Raw genomic sequence first — 14,581 nt, 5'->3', positions numbered from 1 at the left:
TCCAACATTAACTGCCCTCTGACCTCTCACAGTCCTAGCTTAATGTCAAACAAAGTACTGATTTCATCATCAAAGGCCTTTAGCTACTCCACGGCCTACAAGGGTAGCCATGTGCTTGCGAGAAAAGCCAGCACCCTCTGTCCAACTCTGCAAAGCTCAATTTTAGTCACCTACACCCAAACCATGACCCAACACACATGCTGCCCTATTTATAATTCCATCACCCCGAAAGGGAAGCAGAGTAGAAAATACCTCTGTTCATAAAAAAAAACATGTACAAAACAACCACTAGTTAAAAGAAGGATTTATGGGCCTGCGGAGATGGCTCCGTGGTTAAAGCACTTGCTGTGCAAGCATGAAGACTGGATCCTCAGAAACTCATGGAGACACCAGGTGAGCATAACAGCCTGTCTATAATTCTAACCTGGGAACACAGAGGCGGGATCCCCAGAGCAAGCCAGCTATCAAGACTTAAATATACGTAAGTTTTGGTGTTGACTGAGAGACCTTGCCTCAATGAAAAAGGTAAAAGAATTATGGAAACTGATTACCAGCATTAACCTTGGGCCTCCATACATGTAAATGGCACAACTCACACACGTTTACTCACAAACAGGCCAAAAAACTGAATGCACACATATACATATCACACACACACATATACACACATAAATACATGAAAATTGAAAAAATAAAGCAAAAAGAGGAGCTAACATTTGACAGTCTAGTAGAAATACTGATGCAAAAATTATTGTAAAAAAATTGTAGCAACCAAAAACATGCCAATTTTAACTTTGAGCTTGATGACAAGGAAACACATTTTTCTTTTTTTTCTTTCTGGTTATAAAACCAATGCATATCAATTATAGTAATAATTTACCTGAAATTTATTTATTTAAGCCACCAAAAGGGCCAAAGATATAAAATATTTTGTAAATGTTCACAAATCTGAGCCACTGAACTTGCCCAGACACCCTGTAGTAAAATGCCTATGCTTGGAGTTCCTCATACAGTGTGTACAATATTTATGATCCTACACAGAGTTTAGCATTTATTCAATGAAGTCCTCAGAGCCTATCAGGGAAGTGAGTATTTCCATGAGGCAGGTCCCTTCCTCAGGAACCTGTGACCATACAACAATGATAAGCATACAAAAAACCCAAAACCTGGGTACAATGGGGCAGGTAACAACTAATAGAGAGCGAGGCAGGAGAAATTCAAGACCACTCTGGGCAGTGAGATCCTATCTCAAAAAGTAGGGATGGGGGAGAGAAGGGAAGTTGAGGTCATGTCAAAACATAATTAGATGGAAAAGTTGTGGCTGTTTCCCATAGGCAACAGGGCTTCAAAAGCCTGGAGCCCCAGAAATCCTGTGACCTCCATCAAGCATAGAATCTGCATGGAAGACAGACTAGGCAAGAAGGCTGGGGACAGGAAAGGTAGAGTAGCTAGAGGTGAGCAACCAGGAAAGCAAAGCCAGTTTGAAGGCTGTGGTGAAATCAGTCAGCTGGGAAGTCACAGCTGGGGAAAAGGAACTTGAGAAGGAACATCATTACCAGGGTAGGATGGGAAAAAGAGCAGGGAGAGATCAGTAAGAGCAAAGGCCACATCTGGCCTGCTACCTGTTTGTATAGTCAGAAACTAACAGGCTTTTACATATTCAAGACACATAGAAACAGATTTCAGTGTCCACATATAATGGGAAACACTGGACCTTTACACAGGTTAGTTTATATGCTGCCCCACAAAGGCAGATACTATGTGGCCCCAGGAGCTGAGATACATTATTAAGAAGAGCAGGGAAACTGTCCATCAATATGACAATGTGTCAGAAAGAGCTGGCATCAGTTTCAGAGCACTTAAATGTGAGGTGTCAACAAGACACCACTTTAGGAGAACCAGTGGGATATGATGCAGGGCAATTAACCCAAATTCCAGTGAGGTGCTGCTTCTGCTCCTCCCTCCCTTCTCCTCTCCCCAGCTATTAGTTTCCTCCGGATCTCTTCAAGGCCCAGCTTCTCATACTCACCTTCCAAGCCCTAAATCAATAGTCACGGCTTCCTTTGAGAGGTGGCCCATTTCCCAGCCTACACATTCTCTATTTCCTCATTAATATGTTCTACTCTACTTTCCACCATCTGAAGCCACACTGAAAGTATTTATTGGCATGTTTAACATCTAAGTATGCTTGCTCCTTCAGGGCAGGCACAAACCTCTTTCACCCAAGCCCTTGTCACAAGTGCCTCTGCTGCTTGTTCCCAATGTTTTGCACAGCGGAGAAAATCGCTCAATCAGTATTTGGGAAGGTAAAGAGCAGAGAGGAAGGAATAAAAAGAACTAGGCAAAGGTAAAAGTGGGACGGACATCTATACCGCTTATACAACACATGAACCTTGAGGAGAAGCTCCCTGGGGGAGGGAGCAGTGAGAAGAGGAGAGCACAGCCACCACAAAGAGAAGTGACACAAGAAAGAAGAGTGCTTACTGTGCCCCAGGCACTGGACGACAGTGGGGCTGGGGCATCTGCCAACAAGGAGCCCTGTTACATAGCAAAGGCAGGAAAAAAAAGGTTCAACACATGACTGCAAGGCAAACTCAAGTAAGCAACCTGGAGTATGAAGACAGCAGTCTGTCTGTAAAGGGTTAAAGAATGAGTGGGTGGAAGGAAATCAAAGATTCAAGACATTCAGCAGTAGACTGATGAAGTGGAGAGAGAAGGGCCCCCGGAGCAGTAGCGAGAAGTGGGGTCTTACATTCTTCTTTTTGCAAGAGATGATACCATCCCATCATGTTACTGCCCAGTTTAGAACCTTTGACTTTCTGTTCACCAAACCAGAAAGCCCAGAGTAATATGGTCCAAAGTGTACTACCTGATTAAGGGGGCCGCCTAGATTACAACTCAGATAATTTTTCCTCTCTGTATATAGTACAGAATGTCTGTCCTACCTCAAAGACTTTGCATATGCTGTTTCTTCTAACCAGAAAACTTTTTGTGTGTGTGCCTGTGTGTCTATGTATGTCTATGTGGGTACCTGTATGTTGGTGTACATGTCCGTGTGTGTGTGTCTGTATATGTGTGTATATGTTCATGTGGGTTCCTGCGTATCTGTGTACATGTCCATGTGTGTTTATGTGTGTGTGTGTGTATATGTTCGTGTGGGTTCCTGTGTAGCTGTGTACAAGTCCATGTGTGTGCCTGCATATGTGTGTACCTGCCCATGTAGGTGCCTGCATGTCTGTGTACATGTTCATATTGTATGCCTGAATGTCTGTGTACACATCTATGTGTGTGTGCATGGCCAGAAGCTGATATCAGATGTCTTCATCAGTCATTTTCCACCTAGGTTTTCATTTTATAAACACACATATACAGAGAGAGACAGAGACAGAGAGACAGAGAGACAGAGACAGAGAGAGGCAGAGAGGAGGAAAAAGAGGATGCAATGGAAGTCAGTGGACAACTTGCAGGAGTGAGTTTTCTCCTTCCACCATGTGGATTCTGGGAATGGAACTCGGGTCTTCATGGAGCAAGCCCTTTAAACATGAACCATCTTCAGAGATAGAAAAGTTTCTTAACCTCTTAGCACAGCCTCTTTCACCTTTCAGATCTTAGTATACAAAAAACTTACTACACAGAGTTTGCTCGCTTCTTACTACTCCATTTTTGTCTTAGAGCAACAAGACATCTCTTCTGACACTTGGCATAAACATCACAAACATTTATTAACTGCCAAATTGTTCTTTTCTAGTAGCAAGAAACCTGAAGGACAGAGTCAAGCTGACTTTGTTTTCACATATATCTATATAGAGCTGCTAAATAATGAAGTATATAAAACCTGACAGCATTTTTATATTGGCCAGCTTGTGTATTAGACATGGCCTACTTCCTAAAGCCACATCAAGAGGGCTTACCATCATGTTCAGACCAGTTCAACCTACGACCCCCTTCTATGCTCAAGCACCCTGAGTAGAAGATCTCTGTAAACAAGCGACTGAGGGAGCTTGTAGAAGTACCATCAGACATCACCTGAGTTTCCCAATGAGGTAACAGATGCACAATGGTCAGCAAACAGTCAGCATTGTAGAGTGGCTGCAGCTGAACAAAATCAATCAGTATGAAACATTTAAGCAATGTATATGCTACTTTCTTTAGTCTAAATTATACAAATTAATCCTAAAATGTCTTTGTAGGTGTGTGTGGCAAATATATATATATATATATGTATATATATATAATTTTTATAATGCAAATTGCATCTGCCTGCCTTCCTGTGTGGGGCCTAAAACCAAGATTTTCCACAGGAAGATACATGTTTACCAGGTTATCCCCCTGCCACCCCTCTCTGATTCGCGCATGTGTGTGTGTCTAGACACACTACCAGCACAAACTCTAAAGCCATCATTTTACAAACAGGTCTGCCTGTGCCCCTCTGCCAACAACCAACCAACACGAAAGATTATTTTAAATTCTACTAATTGAAAAAAATGCTATAAATTACAGCTTCATCATGTTCAGAGAAAATTAACTGCATTAACTATGTAAACAAGCCCACAGATATAATCATGGTTAATTGGTGAGCCCGTCAGTTCTAATACCCTTAAGCCCTTTAAGATGTTATTAAAAATAAATGATAGTTGCATTCATTACAAATTGTTTTTATTGCTACTTTGTGTAGTCAGACCAGCCTCATCACCCAATGTTCCTGAAAACGTTACATGTAAGTTTACTCTTCAAATCTCTCCAGGCAGTCTTCCTACAGAGTCAGGTGGATGCCCTTTTGCACCACCGTCCTCCACAGAACAGATGGGGGGGGAAGTCTGTCTTTCTCAATCTTAAATGGGAAGACAAGAAAAGATTCAGCTACATGTACTTTGCTGTCAAAACACATGGATAAGAAAGGAATGGAGAGATGGATTAGCAGTTAAGAACACTGGCTGCTCTTCAGAGGACCTGGGTTCAATTCTTAGTGCCTACAGGATGCCTCACAGTAGCCTGTAACAGGACCTGGCCTCTGCGGGCTCCTGCATACACATGGTGCACATAAGTTCATGCAAGCAAAACATATATAACATAAATAGCAATAAATAAAATTTAAAAAATAAAGGTCTCAAGACTGCTGTTCCAACCACCTATTCTTTTATCTTCCTCTTTCTTTTGACAAGGGAAGAGGAGGGGGTTGTTATTGTTTACTTGCCTGTTTGTTTTTGACACAGAGGCTTGGGCAACCTGGGCTGGGTTCAAACACTCCATTAGCTGAGAATGACCCTGATCTTCCTGCCTCCACTTGTCAAGTGCTAAGATCACAGAAGTACACTACTATGCCCGGCTTATTGGTTTTTAATCAATACCTAAATTCAATAAACTTGTCCAAAAAGAATATTACTAAGAATGAAACACACTTAAAATACACATATATCTCCATGTGCATACACACATAACTAGGAAAAAGGACTGATTCCCTATAATTTTCTGTTTTGGGTAGGTCTTACTTCAGGAAGTATGATATATACTTAGATCAGAAACTGTAGAAGAGAAAACAACACATGTTTGAAAGTTCCTTTAAATTCCTCTAAGTGTTTAGGCAGCAAAGATTACTGGAGTATTATCTCCTTTATAAAATGTTTAATTTTGATACAACTCTAAAGCCATCATTTCACAAACAGGTCTGCCTGTGTCTCTGTGCCAGCAGCCTGCCACTGGCTACACACATGGAGTCATGAAAGCTGACCAGCACCTTTACTGGCCCTCCAGGATGTGCAATGCATTCCTTCCGGACTGTGTCCTGGAGAGCTTCTACAGAACTTACAGAAAAACACCTTTGTTCCTCATTTTTCTTTAAAAACTAAAGAAAAACTTACCTAGCATCTTGCACACTTTCTGTATAACAAATTCTTCACCAATGTTAACTGCCTTCATTAAGCACCAACAGTTTTTGTTTGTTTATTTACCACTGTTAACAGAAATCTTTCAAAAATACAATATATTAGGTGCTCTTTGTATGGCATCTTCTGGGGACATGCCATTATCTTTAAGCATTCTGAAGATCGCTTCAGCAGTTTTTTGTTTGTTTTGTCTTTTTTCTTTCTTTCTTTTTGGGTTTTTTTTTTGTTTTTTTTTTTTGTTTTTGTTTTTTGGTTTTTTTTTGGTTTTTCGAGACAGGGTTTCTCTGTGTAGCTTTGGAGCCTATTCTGGCACTTGCTCTGTAGACCAGTGTGGCCTCAGACTCACAGAGATCCACCTGCCTCTGCCTTAAGTGCTGGGATTAAAGGTGTGCGCCACCACCACCTGGCTTAGCTTGAGCTTTTTAAAAACTGACCCAAAAGCATACATATCTTTTGTTGGTGGCGTTGATGTTGTTGCGAACTCACAGAGATCCAGCTGCCTCTGCCTCCCGAGTGCTGGGATTAAAGGCATGAACCACCACCACCCTGCTAATATCAATCATTTTTTAAGTTAAAAAATAAAACAGCTAGATGGTTTTACCTCAATAAAAAATGTGCCTGACACCATTCCAAAATTTGTAGTAATCAATTTTCAAATAATATTGGAAGTAGATACTGTCTCTACCCTACTCTGTGGATAATAACATCAATAACTTTTTCTCAGAGTCTTGGTTCAGTGCATCCAAAACAGATTATCAAACCAAGAAAGAGGGGTTGTAGAGATGGCTCACTAAGTTAGGAGCAGAGTTCAGTTTCCAGAACCCATATCAGACAGTTCAAACCCCATTAACTCCAGTTTGAAGAGGTCCTCTTCTGGTCTTTGTGGGCACCTGTGCCATACATTCACACAGATACACACATCCACATAAATAAAAACAAATCTTTACAGAAACAAACAGGAAGAAAAAGAAAGGAAGAAGAGCAAGACTAAGATGCAGTAAAAAGATCTACTTTCCAGGGGAGGTGACAAATTGCCCCAGTCAATCGCCTTCAGCCTGGGTTTTAGGCATGAGGTCCTCCCCAGCAGCTGTTCTCGACCCCTTTCCTGAGTAAAGGAGAGATTCCTCACAGGATTTTCATTCTAAGGAAACACCTTTGAATGTGTCCTGTAGGAAGCCTGAGTGCAGCCTCTGATGTCTCTGCCCCCGGCTTGCACACCAGCCAAACCCTGAGCAAGGCACAGGAAGTGGCCTAAGGGAAGAACCTAAACTCTCCATTCATCCCACACAAACTCTACAACAGAAGCCCTTCTCATCTTTACCAGTTATCAGCCACACTGGCCATAGTGACATCTCAAATTGCTACACTGTTCACCAAGGGTTCCCTCTCCAGTAAGTGCCCCAGACTGCCTCACTCTGGTTGGGGTCTCGCTTTGCATAATCCTTCTACCCCTCAACCACTGGGACAAAACTTAGCCCTGTGCCTCCAAGGATGTACCTTCCTGCACATTCTCTCTAACTATGACTAGCTCATAGGTCTCTTGTATTTAATCTTTGATTGAAGTGAAAACCAGTTAAATTGTCAAGAGTACTTATAGCTTTAAAAACAACTGAAAATGGGTTTTGCTGCACTTCAGGGAAAGCATTATGGACTTCTTGCACATAGTTTGACTCCAGGCTTTCCTGTTTTCCTGGTAGACTTCAGAAAAATGGTGAGTAAATAAAGCATTTTTGGTACTGGGAAGAAGGACAGGATGGTGTGGCACAAGGTAGAAGCTGATCCTGTACAGAACTCAAAGTGCTTCCCACTTCTTCCATCTGCTCGTTTTATTCTTGAGCCCAAAACCTCAAATGCTCTATTTTTCCTCCTCATCCACGGATAGAGGCCACAGACCTGACCTCTTCCTGCTCATAGACTCGAGAGTCTCTGCATACAAGCCGACCCCAAACTGCCTCACCTCCTCCTGCTCTCTCCTGTGAAGGCTGGACACTAACCGGTGTGTGTGCATAAATAAGTCTGCCACCCACCTTCTCTATGTGCCCAGCTTTTCTTCAAGCCTTCGCTCACACTCTATGTCTTCCTAGCATTCCATCCGACCTCAGAACAAGGGAACTCACACTGGTCAAGGACCTACGCAAATGAAGCCTCTTCAAACCACTGGCTGCCAGTGTGTGTCCTAAGTAGCAGCTACTTGGAGGCTGAGGCAGGAGTATTTCTTGAGCCCAGGAGGAAGACTCTGGTTCCATCTTTCTGTATGGAGAGTGTACACACTTTTATGCATATAGGGATATGTGTCCACACGAATCATGGGTAAAACTCATGTGTGTTTTGGGAGCCACTCACCTTGTATTTTAGACAATATCTCAAAAAAAAAAAAAACCCACCAGGGCCAGGAATGGTGGCACACTTTTAATCCCACCACTTAATCCCAGAAGGCACAGGCAGACAGATTTCTTTGAGTTCAAGGCCAGCCTGGTCTACAGCTGGTTCCCAGGACAGTCAGGGCTACATAGAGACCCTGCCTGCCCTCCCCCCAAAAAAGACAGGACCTCTTACTTGGACCTGCAGCTCACATATCTGGCTAGTGTAACTGGTCAGTGAGCCCCAGGGTTCCCCAAACCAGCGTTGGGATCACAAGCACATGCCATTGCATCTAGTCTTTTATATGAGTGCTAAGGATCACACTCAGATCCTCATGCTTGCACTCCAAGCACTTAATCTATTCAGCCACCTCCCAACTCCACCCGTCTCTTCTTAAAAAGCATTTCTAAGCAGGGTTTAGCTCTCTTGAGGGACCCTAACAGTCTTAATTTTCACCTCTGCCATAGCACCACTCACTGTAAAAGCTATGTATATTTATACATAGCAAATTTATTTCCGTATGTGTCTTAGTCATCTGCCAAGCACTTAGCAGGTACCAGGAGATGTTTATGTATAAAAGAAAATGAACTGATTTGTAATATATTAAAAAAAATAAGCTACTCCGTAATCTTCAGATTGCAAAGGAGTACTCTGAAGGTTTGTAGGGCCCTTCTGCAACCACAGCATGGATGGGACTTACTCAGTCTACATGCATAATCCATGCCACCAAAACTAGGTACACCCTCAAGGTTTTTCTGCCATACTGCACACTCTATGAGGGCAGAGATTCCTGTGCATTTTATTTCATGTACTCACTCTCTGTGACTATTATTAGAAAGAGGTCAATACATACTTACTGAATTAATAAAAGGACAAAATGTCATGTGAACTTGGATATTAAATAAACCAGTTACATAGATTAAAAATACCTCAACAAATGTCAACTGTCTTCTGGCCAGAGCACCCTTAAAAGAATTTTTCTGTTGGCTCCTATCTCTAACCCCAGCACTTGGGAGGCTTGGAACAGGAGGCTCACACACATCTGAGGCCACCTAATGAGTTCCAGACCAGCCAAGGCTAGAGAAAAACCTGCTCTCCAAACAACAATTAATATTTCTTCCCTTTGCTCCTAACGCACATCTTGCCTTGGGAGTAAGGATGTACTCCGAGTACTGGGGAACGATGTGAAGACCCAGACATCATAAAACTTCAAGTGGAGGTATCACAGGAAGGAACTGCATGTTTTTATTGTTGCCACAACTGTGAAAACTGTAGGTGTACTTCAAAGGGAAGAGCATTCACAGGAATCTGTTTCCTACCCATGAAACCCCAGCACTTCAACATGGCAGCTGTTTAAAACCATGTTACCAGAAAGTCTTTGAGACCGGAAGCTACAGTGGCATACCTCACTGAGGACGAGGAGAACAAGAAGCAGAGGAAACGACAACTGAAGGACTTGGTACTTAGCACAAACACATTAGCAGCGATTAGTCTGATTAGTCCGTGTCTCTGGACCTCCGTATTACAACATTTTTTAGGGAAAGATCTGTTATTGTCTATCCCAGGCTGATCCCTAACTCCTGAATTCAAGCACTCCTCCTGTTCCAGCCTCCCAAATACTTGGGACTACAGACGTGCACCCCACTTGGTTGGAATTATTTAAAAAGGGAAAAGGGAGGACACAGAAACAAGCAGCATTCACTTGCACACTCGGCCACTAACAGCTCTGCTCCCTCCTATGGTAAGTCTGCTTCCAATTTTAACCATGTTCAAAGGAAATGTGGTGAGAATGTGACTGTCTTTGCACGGGGAAAGCAAGGGAACATGGGAGGGCGTTTGTCTCCTCTACTTTACTACTTTCTTGCATTTTCTAATTTTTCTACAGTGAGCTTCTTCCTTGTTGTGAGAAAATAAGCTTTATGTTTAAAAAAAAAAAGCAGGAAAACAACAAAGTTCTACCCAGAAAATTAAGCATACTAAATAATTCATTAACATTAAATCATCCCCCCTGCTCTATACTCAGCACACAAACTTAGTGTCTTCCTCGCCCCCCCCCCCGCCTCCATTGTACCCAACAATTCATTTATGCAGCTTCCTCAGAGCAGCTCTCGTTTCTGTGTCCTTGGGCTTCCATGCATTATGTTTGCATTAATTACTTGGCTTCCCACAAAGACTGCAGAATAACTAACCTGGGTCCTTTGCTTCTGGAACAGGAGAGCCAGTGCCAGGAATGAAATAACTTGTCACAACATGAGGCCAAATATCTCTTTTCTCACCTGGCATCCCCAAGCATGCTCTCTCCACCTGAGCACTAAAGACATTCTGAGCCAGGTAATACTTTGTTATAGGAAGGGCTGCCCTGTGCATTGAAGGATATTTAATAGTACACCTAGCCTCTACCCACTAGATACCACCTTCCCCCCAAGGGTATACCTTCCAAAACGCCCTAGAGAACAGCAATGTCTCATTGAGCATGAAACTTTACCAAGTTGTTAACCACTAGTCTGCAAGATTCATCAAGGCTCCTCATGCACGTCTATTCTATGGCAGGGCTCCACGTACCATTAAGCCACAGTACATGAGAGAACATCAGAAGGTGCTTCATCAGCTAGATTCTGCTTCAACAGCCAATTCCCTGCCCACCTGAAATTTCTTGTGTGAAAATTAGTTTATTTTGTTTTTTTAAGTGATTTATTTTTATCTTATGTGCACTGGCGTTTCGCCTGCATGCATGTGTGCTTGAGGCTGTTGGATCCCCTGGAGCTGGAACTGGAGTTACAGTTATGAGCTGAAATGTGGGTGCTGGGAATTGAACCCAGGTCCTCAGTGCTATTAAGTGCTGAGTCATCTCTCCAGCTCCGTGAAAATTAGTTTTTAAAAATTCTTTGCACACAAGCCAGGTGTGGTGATGCCCACCTTTATTCTCAGCACCTGGGAGGCAAAGGCAGGTGGATCTCTGGATTTGAGGCCAGCCTGGTCTACAAATCTAGTTCCAGGGCAGCCAGAGCTACACAAAGAAACCCTGTCTCAAGAAAACAAAAGGAAAAGATTCTTTGCACAAATATGCATATTTCAGACAACAAATCTAGTAGCTTAACATCATCTCACTAGATTATACTAAGGAGATACAGAATACGGGTGCTTAATGGGGAAAACACAGAAAATCTGACAGCAAACACATGACTGCCTGGTCTTCATTGGGCTGTAAAATGTTTTCTATTACAATTATTTATATAGTGTTCTCTGTATAAAAATGGTTCTAAATCTACATATATTCTCAGTAGTTGCTTCATTTGTGTTTCTCTCCAAATATATGTGCTTCTTCAAGTTATTCAGAAGAACAGAATGATGTCTTTTGGACAGTATTAAAATCCATAGCTGCTAATGAGCTGGTGTAATCAGTCTTCTTTAGAACCACTACTGTTTGTAAAGGTAAGCCTGTTTAAACTGGCAGACTTCATGTTCTTTAGAAGACCCAAGGTTAAGTTCCCTCATGCAATTTAAGGCCAGTATATTCCTGTAAAAGCCAACTCTATCCTCAAAACTCCCTATTTTCCATTAGCTTTTTATAGCAGTCGCCCAAATTAAGGATTTTACAGCCTAACTCCCCCTAGCACCTTAAATTTGTAAAAGGAGGTCACCAAGTAGCCAGAAAGAAAACCATCTTCCCGGTAAAGTAAACTGATACTAACACTTGCCTCAACTTCAACAAAATGGAACACGGTTACATTTTGGGAAATGTTTGAATACTCTACCAATATTCATTCACTTTCTAGCATCATTTTCAGAGCCAGTAAATAGTGTGCTCTGGCATGGGACTGAAACAGCTTAAACTAGCTGTTCTCAACGCGAAGCACAACACTGAAATCTGAGAAAGAAAGACAAAATACAGCAGTGTAGAGAAACTGAAATACAGTCTAAGTGCCTAGTTAAGATGATACATCGAATTAAGTTATGATTACTATTCCTAATGTCCACACTCCCTCTAGTATGATGTATCTGGTTCCCCCCCCCCAACGGGATCTAGATCCACACAAAAGAGACATCTACTCCAGATTACAAAGCATGCTATATCTGTAGACAGCTCTGGATGTCGATGGTGCTGGCTGGCAGTCTCCACTAACCTTCACCACAGAGTACAAAAGAACACATTGATCCTTCAATAAAAAGTACCCCTGGATCTTGGGAAACGGAAGCCAGGAATGAAATGACTTGCTACACAGCACCCCGAATCTTATTTCTCACCTGGTACCCCCACACATGATCTCTCAAATTGGGTACAACTGATTGAGTCAGACCATACTTAGGGAGGTGAGGGGTATGTGTGTTGTTGCCACCCCAAATCCTAATACTTGGAAAACATCAGAGTCTCCGAAATCAAAAGCAACAGGCAACATAAAATGTGGTTTTGGAAAGGAACAAAGATGAAATCAATATAAAATGTTCATCTTTTTTTTTAAAACAAGTTTTTTACACTGCATGTATGCCAATACATAACTCAAATATTTTCTTTTTAAAATAGTTATTTTTCCGGAGGGCAACACCCAAACACTTGATAAATGTAATCTAATTGTCTCCGTGTTCTACTTATTTAACAACCCAAGGTTTTTATGCCTTCTTCCCTGAAAGAAACAGTGGCAATTTTATACTACCATTGAGTACCTGCGACTGAGCTCTATAAGGTTGGGGAGGAATTTTAATAGCATGGATACTCATGTATCCAAGCAGGGGCTGAAGACAGAACACAGGCGTGAATTAAGACAATTAGGGCACAGTCCTTGTCCCCCGGGAAATCACCGAGAACACACCTCCGAAGGGGGCACACAGGCACCTGGTGATAACCACACCTCTGATCTAGTCTCCCCAAAGAACTTCCTTTGTAAACACGCATCCCAGGAGCCTGGGAGTGTCTCCACGGGTGTCTACTGCATCTGAGACAAGCCGGCGGCCGCGCCGAAGCGGCGCGAGTTGGGGAGCCACACTACTCCAGTTTCGTTGAATCGGGTCCCTTTGGGTAGGAACTGGCAGTCCCCTCTGCCCTGTCCCTTCACCCATGGCCCTTCATCACGCTGCTTTCCAGCAAGCTGCGGCCCGGAGTTCCCGGGCGCGCCCCACGCAGTCCCAAAACCCAGAAAGTTCCCCGGCAAAAGCCGACCAGGCAGGACGCGGGCCACGACCCTCGGCGAAGTCCTGCGGTCAGGCTGTCCCGGTGCAAGGGGCGGTCGGCGCGCAGGCCGCGGGGCCATAAACAGGATGTCGGCGGCGCGGGCCGCTGTTCGCAGAGAGGCCCTCCTCCCCTCCGCTCCCGGCCGCCGCCTGGAAATTCCCGCCCCGGCCGCGCCGGTCACCCCGGTCGCCCCGCTTCGCGCCCCTCGCACAGTCCCCGAGTTGACCGCGGCCGGCAGTCTCCACCTCCCCACCGTGACACTCACCACTTCCGTGTGCACCGGGCCGCGCGGCTCCGGGGCGCAGCGTCCGTTCGGGTCGGGCGTCCGGCTGGCGATTCAGCCAGCTGTCCGGGCCCCAGCGTGGACCCCGCGGCTGAGAAGAGGCCCCGAGAGGACGAGCAGGGATGGGCGCGGGCCCGCGGCGCGTCAGCGGCTGCCGGCTACTCCGCGGCTGTGGAGGCCTGCGCTCCAGGACGCGCCGGCGCCCGGCCCCTCCACCGCAGGCCCCACCCCCCACGGGACCGCCCCTGTAGGCTACGCCCCTCGTCCGGCCCGCCTCCCGTGACGTCAGATGCTTCCCCCGTAGTGAGGCGGGGCCAAGACCCGAGCCTGAGCCTGAGGACCCTTGCGTCTACTCCGCCTGCTCGCCACGCCCCCATCCGGTCCCGCACGCTCGCAAGCGTCCCTGCTAGCGTCTTCTTTCTACTTCGTAAGACTTTATCTCAAATCGGGTGTAATGGCACACTTCTTTAATCCCAGCACTCCGGACGGCAGAGGCAGGAGGATCTCTGGATCTCTGTGAGATCTCCTGACTCAAAAAAAGAAAGGAGAAGACGTAGGCGTGAACTCATGCAGGAAATAAGCATGATCAGCATTGGCCCGCTGAAGTGACCTGTGCCCTTGGAGGCATTATCCCTGTCCCTCGGTGTTTACCTCCGCCTACATCCCAGCCCAGCCACGCCAGAGGACTCAGGAGAGACTTGTTTAGCAAGAACTTCGTCTGTCACTTTGCCCGTTGCTGCGATAAAATATGTGACAAAGTGCAATTTAAGGAAGGGAAGGTTTATTCCTTGAAGAGAACACAATTGAAGGGATACAGGCCCGGGTCATCATGATGAGGAAGTTGAGGTGACAGAAGTTTGAGGTGAAAGATCACAGAAAGGATGGATG

General features: G+C 44.4%; 1 protein-coding gene across 1 annotated transcript in view; it reads right to left on the bottom strand.

Moving 5' to 3' along the window:
* The window catches only part of Jak1 (Janus kinase 1), a 120,095-nt gene extending 106,191 nt beyond the window's left edge, over positions 1-13,904 (bottom strand). Inside the window, exon 1 of the mRNA XM_038332442.1 lies at positions 13,676-13,904. The gene's annotated coding sequence lies outside the window, so the exon portion shown is untranslated. The remainder of the gene's footprint in view (positions 1-13,675) is intronic.
* Positions 13,905-14,581: the final 677 nt, after the last annotated feature.

Source organism: Arvicola amphibius, chromosome 6, assembly GCF_903992535.2.
Source record: "Arvicola amphibius chromosome 6, mArvAmp1.2, whole genome shotgun sequence".
In the NCBI taxonomy this organism is placed as follows: domain Eukaryota; kingdom Metazoa; phylum Chordata; class Mammalia; order Rodentia; family Cricetidae; genus Arvicola; species Arvicola amphibius.
The sequence above is the reverse complement of the archived record's forward strand: the minus strand, read 5'-3'. Positions and strand labels throughout refer to the sequence as shown.